Genomic DNA, 15137 nt, shown 5'->3' on the forward strand with positions numbered 1-15137 from the left:
CGATTTGTTTCTTTCGTATATCATCCATGAGTAGAAGAAACGGATGACTGATCATCTTTACGATTCGATAAATGGAGTAGTTATCTTAGTCTACGTCTGTTATTCACATACGATGGGAGACGAAATCGGGTTTGTAAATCCTTTAAGTGCACATTTGTAGGTGATGCACACCTCAGTATGTGTTCCACAAAAACCCGCTAAGGATTTCTAGTGCTGAGCGAACGACTCTGCCAGCAACAGCGTTCTTTTTTCCTCATTAGTATATCTTCCACCGTTTTTGACAGTTACTTCTATAAAATCTTTTCTAATTTTTTATTTGGTGAATACAACGGCGAAGTTTTCTTCAACACGTTTGTCACGAAGGACTCTCGGGTTTGGTTCCTAGTAGCTCTTACTATACGGGATGTTTCTCGGGAGTGCTGTAACTTTAATTAAAACTGCATGGTGATCACTCAAGTTGAGCGGTTTTGCTTCACAAACTTGTCCAGGCGGAATGCTGCGACTGAGTTTCTGTATGTGAAATGAGTAGTCTGGATGTGACGGTTTGGGACTCTGTCTTTTTCACTGGTAGCAATTGTTACATGTTGCTGGAGCACACAGGTTGGAGTGTTACCGCTGGTACCGATGGGTGCCCAATTTATGGCACCATCAAACATCTGTAAAATATGGGAGTTTCTTACCTAATATCTGAGAGCTACCAGTGAAAAGGTTTGTGTTCTTCTTTCTTGTTCGATCCTGACTGGAAAAACACGTTTACAAGAGTAATATCACAGATGATTCCTTTTGCAAACCGGGTGTCTGGATAAAATTTAAGATGACTCATTACCAGACATAGCTTTGTTAAGCGTGCACAAGTGTCCCTCTTCTATTTCACTATTGTAGATGTTACATGCAGGTGTAATGCAAATGTCTTTATATACTACTTCGTTTAGGGATGCTACATCGATGTCACTCGTTTTTTACGAGTTTACCTAAAGTTTCCTATTTGGATTAGGTGACAACGACTATTAGGATCGTAAAAACTTCACCTCCGTACGTGTATGAAGTTCAAAATGGTTCAAATGGCTCTGAGCACTATGGGACTTAACATCTGTGGTCATCAGTCCCCTAGAACTCAGAACTACTTAAACCTAACTAACCTAAGGACATCACACACATCCATGCCCAAGGCAGGATTCGAACCGGCGACCGTAGCAGTCGCGCGGTTCCTGACTGAGCGCCTTAACCGCGAGACTACCGCGGCCGGCGTGTATAAAGTGATTTGTCAGTCAGTATATAGGAGTTGCTACCCAGGTATCTACATGATCTCCATAATGATGCGTCCTACTTAGGCTTCATTCGGTGGGCCCAGAGGGTCATCTGCCCAGGATATGCTTTGCGTTTCCTCCTCAGTCGCTTTTTGCGGCTCATGGAATACTGACGAATGCTACATAAGGACTGGCGCGTTTTCACCATCCTTCGAGATCCGTTTATGGTTTTTGATGTTTCGAGGCAGCAGTCTGTATTTCGTTCCTCAGCTTCTTCACGGGCTACCTTATCTGTTCCGAACAAGGAACTGTTGTTGTTTTCTATTTTTGCAATGAAGAATTTAAAGTCTATCGCAGTTTACGACCTAATTTGTTTTTGCATCGATTTCCCACGGGTTCCTCCACCGCAGTGTAATCATCGGTCCAAGGTTAGTCATCGCACATGGTTTCTACGGTTCCAGAATTGCTATTGTCAGTATTTTGCTATTGCTTTTTGATTTCACTAGGACTTGCCACCATCGCCACATTCCCTTCCACTTACATAGTGACATAGTCGCATAGTCGCATAGCTCCACATCCCACGCATCGTCAGTCACGCTGACAGCGTCATCGTCAATTGATTTACTTTCAGTATGTGCTACGACGCTCTCCAATCCCTTCCGTTGTTCTTAGGCGATAGTCCGACTAACGCTTTCTGTCATCTCCGCAAGATCTTCCACTTTAACAGAGACAGTTTGATATTTCTGACCATGCGTGATGCGTGTCAACGCTGATGATAGTAATGATAGCAGCAGCACTGTGAGTTGAGTTACCTCTATCAGTTTTTTTTCCCGCTTCTCTTGGCGGTCGGAGATGGATTCTACGACTTCCTCATACACGTTGAGTGGCGTCACATCACTCTAACAGAAACGCTGAAATAGTTTTGCTCCCAGTTGATGTTTTCCCAAGAGGCAATTTTACTGGACGTCTAGAGCCACATACTTTCCTGATGTCGAATTGCATATTTTGCATATATGATGCTGGTTTCGATGAACAACGTACGCCCTATGACTCCATGCACTTGTGTAAGAGGATATGTGCTGTGAGTAGGGGTTCTTAGCCAGATACCAACCATACGTGCAAGGGAATCGGTCAATAATTTCTCCAGCTGTGGTCCATCCAGCCACAAGCCGTTATCCCGGGTGCCGACAGATGACGCTGATTCCAGGGCCATATTCTCCTGCGTGTGACACGTGACTGAAAGGAGTGCCTACGGTATCCTGGCACCAGTTTTTGTTTCTTTTAGACGTCGCTTGCGCCACGACGATCAGTTGACTATAAGTAGGCTTTCTGGGCCGGGAACAGAACGCAGTCGCATTCCACCAATCAGGAACTCACTTTGGAGCTACCGTGTTACACACTGGTGATTAGCTAGCGGATTTGTAAGATTTCTTGTCTTTGTTTGTATCCCTGGCTTGATTGTGTTTCATCATACTGGCACTATGAAGCTGAACTGTCCCTCTGGGATTGTCCCATCAAGACTTGAACTTTGGCAGCCACAGTGCATTTGGTATTTAATAGTTAGTGATATTTTCTAAGAGTGTGCGTTTTCTTCTTAAAGGCCTTCACTCTTCAGACAATATTAATGTTCAACCATTGTTCCAAAAAGTGACTGTTTTCGTTACGGCCTTTGGCATGTCTAATAATATTACCGTTATTTCACTACCTGAGAAGATACTTTCCTCTCAGTAATGTTTATTCTTTATTCAAGAAGCAATACAAAGGTCTATTTTATAATTAACATACCAAAAGTCACTGTCAAGAAATCTTCGAAAGGACCTTGTCGGCTATGCAGGCAGGACATGTTGATACAACTTGAGCACTTGTTTGTCAGTTAGGGCAGTAGTCAGAAGACGATCATGAAAATTTGCCCAACTTATGAGGAGAATTTGTATATCTTCTAAGGCCCGATAGAATGCGGTTCACGGTAGAACAGATTGTCTCAGGCTGGTCAACTCGAGGCGATTTCCACGGGATGCAGAGCAAATTCAGACTTTGTGGAGGACAGTTATGTTGCTAACAGTATTTCTATTTGTAGATGTCACTGAATTCACTTCCAGCAAGAAACCTAGAGTTGATGAGCGTAGGATATTTTGATCTAAACCTTTTGCACTCCACAGGGAATACGTTGTTCAATACTCTAGGGTCAGGGTTATCAGCGACCTTCCGGAATTCTCGTAGAAATGCACTCTTGCGTCTTCTATCTCGACATGGGATGTGACTCACGAGAGGTAACTTCTGTATTTGGTTAGGGTATACTGAGCCGATAACAGCGCGCATGGATCCATTAAGTTGCTCATCTATCATTTTCTCATATTGACTATTAAAGGAGACAAACGCACAGCACTGTACTCTTAAGTATACCAGTTGGAGTGTCGATACTCGAAGCGCATCTGCTGACGATCCCCAACTAGTGCCAGAGAGATTGTAAAGAATATTGTTTCTATTCGTGACAACTGTTTCTCAACAGAAAATGTTTTGCCTAATGTGATCCCAGCGTATTTGGGATGCCTGTTACGACGCAGTTTGCGCCCCTCAAAACAGACTCTGCCTGCCAGTCTACTGGAGAGATGAAAGCCTGCAAGTCCTGCTTAACTGGACAAATGCCGGGATGGTTCCTTTGAAAGGGCACGGCCGACTTCCTTCCCCGTCCTTCCCTAATCCGATGAGACCGATGACCTCGCTGGCTGGTCTCCTTCCCCAAACCAACCAACCAACCTGCATAACTGGACCTTGGTTGTAACGTCAATTCACACAAGTACTGGCTTAATATTTCTTGAGCAGAGCGTTAGAATTTCTTCAGTTGATTACATCGTGTTGTTGGGTAGCTATTGACATCATCCACATAGTAAATGTGCTATAGGAATATCACATAGATACAAATTAAACTAGAGACCAGCGACAATAGATGCCAGTGGTAAGCAATTATGCAATGCTTTTGAATAGCTAGTGCCTTTTGTTGTAGTTAGAGGTAAAGTACTTCTGGCTAACGTTTTGTCAGTTACTTTTGTTGTTCGTCTGAATGTGATTCATGTGATTAAAAAAAAAATTTTCAAATGTGTATGAAATCTTATGGGACCTAACTGCTAAGGTCGTCAGTCCCTAAGCTTACACACTACTTAACCTAAATTATCCTAAGGACAAACTCACACACCCTTGCCCGAGGGAGGACTCGAATCTCCGCCGGGATCAGCCACAAAGTCCATGACTGCAGCGCATAAGACCGCTCGGCTAATCCCGCTACAGCATATGTCATGCGCTACGATCACGTTAATGATGTATGGGAAATTTGCTCCTGTTTTCTTCCACTAATCACTCGTGAATGGAATATGATGTAGGAAAACGTGTGCTGTATACCCTCCCCCACACTCTTTTCGATAGGTTACGGAGTGCAGGAAATGCTTTGGTATCTACGATTATCAGTGTTAAGGTATTATAACAAGCTCACAGTGTGGAACTTTGAATTCCTCCTAGTGCACCAGACGTGCAAAACACTAACAGGAATGCAGTCGGGTGACGTCTTCGACAACCGCCGATTCGTGACAAGGTGAGCACCCCCTCATTTCCAAGGCAAAAATGCAACGAGAGACCACTGTGCGAAGAAATTAAAGCCCTCGACAGACGGATATACGGCGACCAAGAATCTCAATACAGCTTAAGCAGAAAGACAACACACACCCCGTAAGTAATTAGCAACGTCACGGAACGGAAGATGTCTAGCGTCAGAAGTTACCGAAAGTGTATGTTAATTACCCAGGGATTAGTATGTAGTATTAACCTTGATAGGAAGAATTATCTTTTTCTTTACTTAACCAGAAATTCGTGTACGACAGATACGATAACAAAAAATTAAATAGATGTTGCTTTTGTGGCAAACTGAACATCCCTTTCAATTAAGGATTCCAATATGTGTTATTACTTCCAAAAATACTCATATAATGGACCTCTATAAAAATACATTAACTGTGTGAAAAAGGACAGGGATAAGCTTCAGGTTTAGAATTTGTTTACTTAATTAGCCCATTAAACACTTCAATACATTTTCTGGGACGTTTCAGGCTTACACAATGTTTCTATCGTTCTGGTAGGGACAAGGAGTGCACTTCCACTTTCTCACCCGTTTGTCGTTCTTCGCCACATCTTGTAGTTCTTCCTTGAGTCTTTTCCGGGGAGATCTTGAACTATTACTTTGAAACCTTCCCTCAAATTGGAGATAGATTGTCTGTTTTCCGGATGGGGCGTTATTAGATTTACAGATACTTCCTAACGAATCTATACCAGGAGACACTGTCACTGTTGCTAAAGCAGTTGTAGAGATTACAGCTGTTCGCTGTCGAATGCCTGTTATTGGAAAAGAAGGTTTAAAAATACGCTAGAAGCCTGCTTATACATTTCCTCTAAGGCGAGTAGATGGCAATTTTTGGTCCAGTGTCTCTATTCCACCGTTGGTGCTATTGCAGAAACACACAATTTCAGGTTTCCCTATCACATTATCCACTTATTTTGAGAAATGCCCTCTGGAGAGTAGCATTATTGTTTTGTTCTTTCTCGGGACTACTGACGACAAATTAATTTTATTGCTGAATCCTTTAAGAACGGAGCCAATGGTCCTATTGCTGGAAGGCAGGAATTCAGTTGGAATATCTGGTTTGCTTTTTTACAATGTTCATACGTATGTTAACCCCTTTCTCTGAAGTTGTCTAGCCAGTTCTACGGAGGAAAACCAGTAGCCAATAGTTACATTTCTGTCACTGCTTACAGCTGGTTGCACTAATCGGTGAACTGACTGCGTAGGAGCATGAACTTTTCTGTTTTCACTGCTCAGCCCAGCACAGTCAGAACCTATACCACTATTCATTTAGGCACTACATAAGTATAATATGCTGACATCTGTCTGACACAGGATATTTAATCCAAATTTGTTGGTCTTTTTGGGCGAATACATTTCGAAGTCACATCTGCCACGAAATGGTACAAGCATTTCATCTAAGAAACTATGTTCCCAAGACAGTACTATTTTTTACAGGCACTGATGAATTCGGAAAAAATTATCCGAAATTTGTGATGAATTATCTCTCTTCTTCCGAATTTTTCTTGTTTAAAGGTCATGGGTTTGGGAATTGATTTACTGATATTGCGGCTCTAAACGTATGTCTTTCGATGTAGTCAGTAGAGGACATTGATAGCGTATACATCTTCATGTTTGGGATTACAGAAGTTCTCAAAAAAAAAAAAAAAAAAAAAAAAGGCTCAAATGGCTCTGAGCACTATGAAACGTAACTGCTGTGGTCATCAGTCCCCTAGAACTTAGAACTACTTATACCTAAATAACCTAAGGACATCACACACATCCATGCCCGAGGCAGGATTCGAACCTGCGAGCGTAGCGGTCACGTTGCTCCAGACTGTAGCGCCTAGAACCGCACGGCCAATCCGGGCGGCTACAGAAGTTCTCGTGCAAAGCATTAAAAACCCTATTAATCCATATCAGCGGATATGTAGTTGCTTTTCTGACGTACTTAAATCCTGTTTTTGTACTGACCCGGGTCCATTTCAGAATTCGTTCTAAAAGTTCGTCACCCTGAAAGGCCAAATATCTTGTACCTTAGTGTCCTCACCTGAATTTTTACTTTGTTATACCCGGTATTCCCCAGTCAATGCCCTTGCCACAGTGGAAACACCGGTTCCCTTCAACCCTGTCGGGCTTGTCAAGCCGTTGGCTGGGTAACCGCCGGGTCTGTCGAGCACTGTTGGCAAACGGGGTGCACTCAGCCTTTGTGAGGCCAACCAAAGGACTACCTGACAGAGAAGTAGCGGCTCCCGCCACGTACACTGATAACGGCCTGGAGAGCGATGTGCTGACCACAAGCCTCTTCGTATTCGCATCCCGCGATGTCTATCGGCAGAGGATGGCTCGGCGGTCCGTCGTTACCGTTCGGCTTTCCGAGGCCTGTTCGGACGATATCTTCCAGGTGATGATATCACGATATCCTGATTTAGCTTTAGTTGGCTCTTTTGAGTCCCAACAAAATCAATATTTCCCTTTTTCAACAAAAGAAGCTGAATTATCGTTGTTCATTTGGTCATCTGCGCAGGAAGAGTTAATATATCTGCAACAAAGTTTTGTTCTTCAGAGGAAGACGTGAATGTTGCTTTTTCAAAAGAAAATGAAAAACCAGAACCGGAATCGTTAGAAAATATATCCGCTACATTCATTTCCCCTTCATCTACTTCTCCCCCTATTCCAGAACGTTTTTCATCAAAATTTGGCTCATCTTCGTTTTTTCTTCTTTTTTGTGACATCGATTGAACCTGCTCCATCTCTCCGACGTATATAACATATTATAAAAACAGTAGGCCTTGTAACTTCAAATGTCTGAAAGTAAAGGCAACTAGCTGCGTCTAGTTATACTCGTTAGAAATAATAGTATGTCTTTCGGATATTCGTGTCTAACAGACGTGCTACAAATCTTGCTTTACTGGAAGTGTATGCTTCAGGGACACAGTGATATTCCAGAAAACAACAATGACTTCACATTTAACTGCCATTATCAACAAGACTCACACTACAAGACTCAGAAAGACTGTGTCAAGCTACAGAGGCATTCCCGCCGGTAACCGATACTGTCACTTTACTAAATAAAAATACATGCGTGTTTCTCTGGCACATATCCCTCTGTTGTTTGACGAAGGACAGAACACGACTCACACAGAGTTAAGCAAAAACCTACATCAATAAGTACAATCACCGATTTAATCCTAACTGCTCCCTCGATCACACTGTCCCAGTAGCACGAAGCGCACGTCAGAATCACTTAGTGGTTACGAGGGCCGTTCAATAAGTAATGCCTCACATCTCTTAAAAAAACGTTTAATATACAGAGACATACGTCGTTGTTAGTATTTCACATCTGATGTTTACTCTGTGTGCCGCTGAAGTTCCGAACGGTTTTGGTAGACGGCAGAGCTGTAGTACAGCGTGAAAATGGTGTCTAATACGACTCATGTTACAAGCAGCGTACTGTTATTGAATTCTGGTGTGCAGGAAAAGAAACTCTGGTGAACATCCATAAAAGTTTCTGTGATGTGTATGGCGCTGCTGCAGTTGATAGGAGTACAGTTGGGCGTTAGGTAAAGAAATTTACAGCCTCAGAAAATGCAGAGCTCCTTCATCAGCCACGCTCGCGACCTGCTGTCACAGCCACTGCTCCAGACACGCTGAATCGTGCGGATACCATTATTCGTACCGACCGGCGCATCACAACTCGATAATCAGCTCCACAGTTGTCGGTCATCATTGCAAGTGCGTCTGCAATGATCGAGACTCTCGGATATTCAAAGAGGTGCTCACGATGGGTTCTACGAATGCTCACAGCGGACCACAAGATTCAAAGAAAGGGCATTTCATCTGAATTGTGGGAGCGGTTTGAGACCGACGGAGAGGCCTCTCTGTCACTGATCGTTACGGGGGACGAAATCTGGTTTCACCATTTTGCGCTGGAAACGAAAGGGCAGTCCATGGAGTGGCATCATCCTCATTCACAAAAAAAGAAGACACTGAAGATGACCCTCTGTGACGGAAAAGTCATGGTGACGGTCTTCTGGGATTGTGGTAGCGTCATTCTCGTGCGTGTGATGTCAAGAGGGTCAGCCATCATTTCAGAGGCATACGTGAAGACTCTGAAAACATTCAAGAACCATTTCTGGTGTGTTCGATCGGACAAGAATCAAGCATAAATCTTGCTCCAACAAGATAACGCACGCCCACACAAGTCTGAGAACCTGAGAACACATCGACAAATTAGGTTGGACATCATTGCCCCATCCACCCTAAGTCCAACCTGGCGCCTTCAGTCTTCCATCTCTTTGGGCCACTTAGCCGGCCGAAGTGGCCGTGTGGTTAAAGGCGCTGCAGTCTGGAACCGCAAGACCGCTACGGTCGCAGGTTCGAATCCTGCCTTGGGCATGGATGTTTGTGATGTCCTTAGGTTAGTTAGGTTTAACTAGTTCTAAGTTCTAGGGGACTAATGACCTCAGCAGTTGAGTCCCATAGTGCTCAGAGCCATTTGAACCATTTTTTGGGCCACTTAAAGATTGTCTACGGGGGATACACTTTGAAGATGACGAGACTATCAGTCGTGCACTGAAAACATGGCTACGCCTAGATTAGATTAGATTAGATTAGATTAATACTAGTTCCATGGATCATGAATACGATATTTCGTAATGATGTGGAACGAGTCGAATTTTCCAATACATGACATAATTAGGTTAATTTAACAACATACTTAAGTTAATATAACTACTTTATTTTTTTGTGTTTTTTATTTTTATTTTTTTATTATTTTTTTCTTAATTTATATCTAAAAATTCCTCTATGGAGTAGAAGGAGTTGTCATTCAGAAATTCTTTTAATTTCTTCTTAAATACTTGTTGGTTATCTGTCAGACTTTTGATACTATTTGGTAAGTGACCAAAGACTTTAGTGCCAGTGTAATTCACCCCTTTCTGTGCCTACTAGACAAGAGCTTTTACCAGTAGGAAATACATGCTCTTCCACAAAGTTGGTGTACGGACATAGAATGTGATGGCTACTAGGTAGAAAAATAGGACATGGAGAAGACATGTTGATGTATATTGTCACCAAATTCTGACTTTTAACAATAAAAATGTTCTGAGAAAAAATGTGGGGCATTACTTATTCAACGATCGTCAACGCCTTTCAGGTGGCTAAAGCACCGTGAAAACTTTCAGCGCACGAAATGACGCTGGATCTTGTGAAACATGGTATGAAGTAGTCCTTCACGCTCAGACCCATATTGACAACTATCTGTCTGCGGAAACAAGTCGGCGCGAGTGGTCTTCTTACAAACCGCATGTCCCAACATAGCCTCAGCCTTCCTCCTGCCGACCACATAAAGAAAGCTTAGGCCTTTTTGTTTCCCACCTTCATTGTGATGCGAAAGTTCTCGTGTATTCAATTCAAATGTTCAAAAATGCTGTTTAAATTATCATTGCCATGGAGTCAAACAACAAACATAACGACAACGTATCTAAGGAAGGCAGCGGACTTTAATGCGACCGACTCCATGGCACGAACCTCGACATATTCGTGGTGCCTGTCGTTTGTCTTGTGGGGCGTGTGTGGTAAATGTGTGCGTTCTTTGAAGATATGCGAAAACTGTACAAGAATATTCAAACTGTTCACAGTATTCATCGGAAGCCGGTAGGCTTCAAAGTTGTGATCGCAGTTTACGATGGTGAGATCGCAACGTACTTCATGCTTGTTGCAGGTAGTTCATTTATGAGACATGGCCTAGTGCTTGCCTTACTTCCTTTCCGAGATTGAAGATTGAACTATATACTGCGATACGTATACTGAAGTCCTGTTGAGAAAAGCGCATAGTTTGCGTTTGCTCTCATCAGCGACTCTGACTGAAGGAATACGTGGATGGTGAAATCCAATAGATCCTCGAATCCACAGGATAGTACCACGGTCATACAAACTCTTCCAAAATAGAAACTTACTGGTAGGTAAATGCAATTTACGGTGGAGGGACGAAGAGGAGATTAATGTTTGACGTCCCTTCCATAACGAGGTAATTAGAGACGGAGCACAAGCTAGGATTAGTGAGGGATGGAGAATGAAATCGGCAGTGTCTTTGCAAAGGAACCATCCCGATATCTGCCTGAAGCGATTTAAGGAAATCGCGGGAAACCTTAATCATTACGGCTAGATGAGGGTTTGAAGTGATTTTCTCCCTAATGAGAGTCCAGTGCGCTAACACCTGCTCCATCCCGATAGGTAAACGCAAACTTTATTTTGTAGTACAGTTATTTAATTTCCCTATTAATGAAGACCTATGTGCAACACTCCTCTTTGTAGATAAAGCCCACCTAATTCGGTCGTTCTGTCATAAGCCTCGTGAACATTTCAGTGCACAAAGAAACTTAATTTATTCTCCTTAAATGAAACCGTCTTTTTTCCAAAAAAATGGTTTAAATGGCTCTGAGCACTATGGGACTTAACACCTGAGGTCATCAGTCCCCTAGAACTTAGAACTACGTAATCCTAACTAACCTAATGACATCACACACATCCATGTCCGAGGCAGGATACGAACCTGCGGTCGTAGCGGTCGCGCGGTTCCAGACCGCAGCGCCTACAGCCGCTCGGCCAGTCTTTTTTCCCAAGACTTAAGTTATAACACGGAGTCATATTCCATCTTAGCCGCCACAACTAAAATTTATTATAGTCTTCTACAACATAGGCTGGAGTTTAATACTCATTACATTTTCAGGTTCCTTTTTGCACCGCAACGCATCTTTCCTGGGCATCTTCCTCAGCTCAATAAATTCAATAAATGACAAATGACAAATGACAAATGACAATGCGTACAATCACCAGCCACGTGGAATACGTATTTAACTTCCTTTTTTCGCAGTGTCTTGTCAGTGTAGCCACAATAGCTTGGTAATGACTGATATCACAGACAAATATATTTCACAGATTTATAAGCTGAGACGACAAAGTCATGGAATAGTGATATACACAAATACAGATGGCGATAGTATTGAATACACAAGATATAAAAGGGTCGTGCATAAGTTGAGCTGTGTAACACCCCCAAGAAACCCGAAAACCCAAGTAATAATGTGACGATAATTTAAAGTAGGGAACAGTGCTGTACTGACATGTACGGCAACTTTGACATTAATACAACACCTTAAAGTTTTGATGCACACCAGTTCCAATAATTACTGAGCATATCATGATATAAAGCTAGAAAGAAAGAAATAAACACTCCGTCTTCAAGCCACAAGTGGCCCATTGGGGTCATCCGACCGCCGTAACATCCTCAGTTGAGGATGCGGGTAGGAGGGGCGTGTGGTCAGCACACCGCTCTACCGGTTTTCTTTGACCGGAGCCGCTACTATTCGGCAGAGTAGCTCCTTAATTGGCATCACGAGGCTGAGTGCACACCGAAAAATGGCAACAGCGCAGGGCGGCTGGAATATCACCCATCCAAATGCTGACCAATCCCGACAGCGCTTAACTTCGGTGTATCCACTGCGGAAAGGCCGTTGCCAGGAAGAATGAAAGGTTATTTTTAATTAATTATCAAACATCTTAGTAATAACTGGAAATCAGTACGACGAAAGTTAAGTCCAAAATAATATGTCGGTCAGAGATAACAATTATTGTGGAAGAGAGTTACACGAAGAATGGACATAGTAGCGAAGACTGCAATACCTGATTAGCCTTGAGTAGGTAACATGAATACGACCACACGAAGATAATACAAATTCGCCGATTGTAAAAGTTGTCGTAATTGTCAAGACCACCGAACAGATCCATCGGTGTGCGTGTGGTGCGATGATTATGAACTAATTGCTAAGCAGGAACAATAAAATTGTTCGTCAGTAATGGAAATCTCACGTGTTGGCTCCATCATTAATTTGAACTGTGTGATAGTCCATGATCAAAATAAATTAACTGTGAACATTTTAATTGAAAGAGTGACTTGATGAACACTGAGCATTGAATGGAATGTTTTGCCGATATAATATCACGACGCACGAAAGCAAGATAGCACTATAGATTATCTCTGGACTTGCGTCGTGCCGTAGCGAAAAATTCTGCGTTGCAACGTTACAACAACTACTGATACTGAACCGCAAATGAATTTTTCCACGCTTCAGTGGTGTGAAACGACGCCGGTGATGAATGATTCACTCAATATTGTAATAACTAACTAACCGGGCACAGAAAATCATCATAAAACCATGACAGACAATTAAAATCAGCAGCTCGCATCGCTGAGAAGACTGCGCGGACTCGCAAATGGACTCTCATACATTACGCGAGAAACAACTTTCTTTAGAGATTTTCAGGTGCTGTTCCACGTTATCCAACTAGGACAACCATCACTGCGCGCCGCGTCTCCATTCCACAGACCGAGCTGTAGCAGCAGCGGCTCAACATCAACGGCGACAACAAAAAGGGGAGATGGGACGTCACAGCTGCCATTTGTACTCAGGTGATGCAAGTGAAAAGGTTTACGGCATCCTAGTGGCCGCACGACGGGTATTAACCGACTTTGAAAGCGGAACGGTAGTTGGAGCTAGACGCATGAGACATTCCATTTCGGGTATTTAGGGAATTCAATATTCTCCGATCCACGGTCTCAATAGCGTACCGAAAATACCAAATTTCTCTCACCACGTACAAGGCAGTGACCAGCTGCCTTCACTTAACAACCGAGAACAGCGACGTTTGAGTAGAGTTGTCACTGCTGAGAGACAAGCAACACTGCGTGAAATAAACGCAAAAATGAATGTGAGTCGTACGACGAACATACCCGTAAGAACAGTGCGTCGAAATCTGGCGTTAAAGGTCTATGGCAGCAGACGACCGACGCGAGTGCCTTTGCATTGCACGACATCGCCTGCAGCGCCTCTCCTGGGCTCGTGACCATCTTCATCTACATCCATATTCCGCAAGCCACCTGACGGTGTGTGGCGGAGAGTACTTTGAGTACCTATATCGGTTCTCCCATCTATTCCAGTCTCGTATTGTTCGTAGAAAGAAAGATTGTTGGTATGCCTCTGTGTGGGCTCTAATCTCTCTGATTTTATCCTCATGATCTCTTCGCGAGATATACGTAGGAGGGAGCAATATACTGCTTGACTCCTCGGTGAAGGTATGTTCTCGAAACTTCAACAAAAGCCCGTACTGAGCTACTGAGCGTCTCTCCTGCGGAGTCTTCCACTGGAGTTCATCTATCATCTCCGTAACGATTTCGCGATTAATAAATGATCCTGTAACGAAGCGCACTGTTCTCCGTTGGACCTTCTCTATCTCTTCTATCAATCCTATCTGGTACGGATCCCACACTGGTGAGCAATATTCAAGCAGTGAGGGAACAAGTGTACTGTAACCTACTGGCTTAGTTTTCGGATTGCATTTCCTTAGCCGGCCGGCGTGGCCGTGCAGTTCTAGGCGATTCAGTCTGGAACCGCGTGACCACTACTGTCCAAGGTTGGAATCCTGCCTCGGGCATAGATGTGTGTGATGTCCTTAGGTTAGTTAGGTTTAAGTAGTTCTCAGTTCTAGGGGACTGATGACTACAGATGTAGAGTCCCATAGTGCTGAGAGCCATTTGGACCATTTTGCATTTCCTTAGGATTCTTCCAATGAATCTCAGTCTGGCATCTACTTTACCGACGATCAACTTTATATGAGCATTCCATTTTAAATCACTCCTAATGCCTACTCCCAGATAATTTATGGAATTAACTGCTTCGTATTGCTGACCTGCTATATTGTATCTAAATAATAAAGGATCCTTCTTTCTATGTATTGGAGACTGCTCCTTGTTGCCCACCTTAAACAGTCAACGTGTCTATTTTGGTGGAAATTCAGGAAATCAGTGTAATACATTAGGTCAGGATCAAAGAAATATAGCTGTTCCAAGCCTGGAATTTAGACAACGTCTCGGAGAGCTGTGTGCTGACCACGTTCTCCGCACATTGTATTGTCTACATAGAGATTCATTTGCTATTCCCTGCGCCATGCGTCAATTCGTTGCAGATCCTCCTGCAATTCAGTACAATTTTCCATTGTTACAACCTCTCGATATACTACAGCATCATCCGCAAAAAGCCTCAGTGAACAACCGATGTTATCCACGAAGTCATTTATGTATACTGTGAATAGTAACGGTCCTACGACACTCCCCTACGGCACACCTGAAATCACTCTTACTTCGGAATACTTCTCTCCATTGAGAATGACGTGCAGCGTTCTGTTATCTAGGAACTCTTCAATCCAATCACACAATTGATCTG

Source organism: Schistocerca serialis, chromosome 6 (assembly GCF_023864345.2).
Source record: "Schistocerca serialis cubense isolate TAMUIC-IGC-003099 chromosome 6, iqSchSeri2.2, whole genome shotgun sequence".
Classification (NCBI taxonomy): Eukaryota; Metazoa; Arthropoda; class Insecta; order Orthoptera; family Acrididae; genus Schistocerca; species Schistocerca serialis.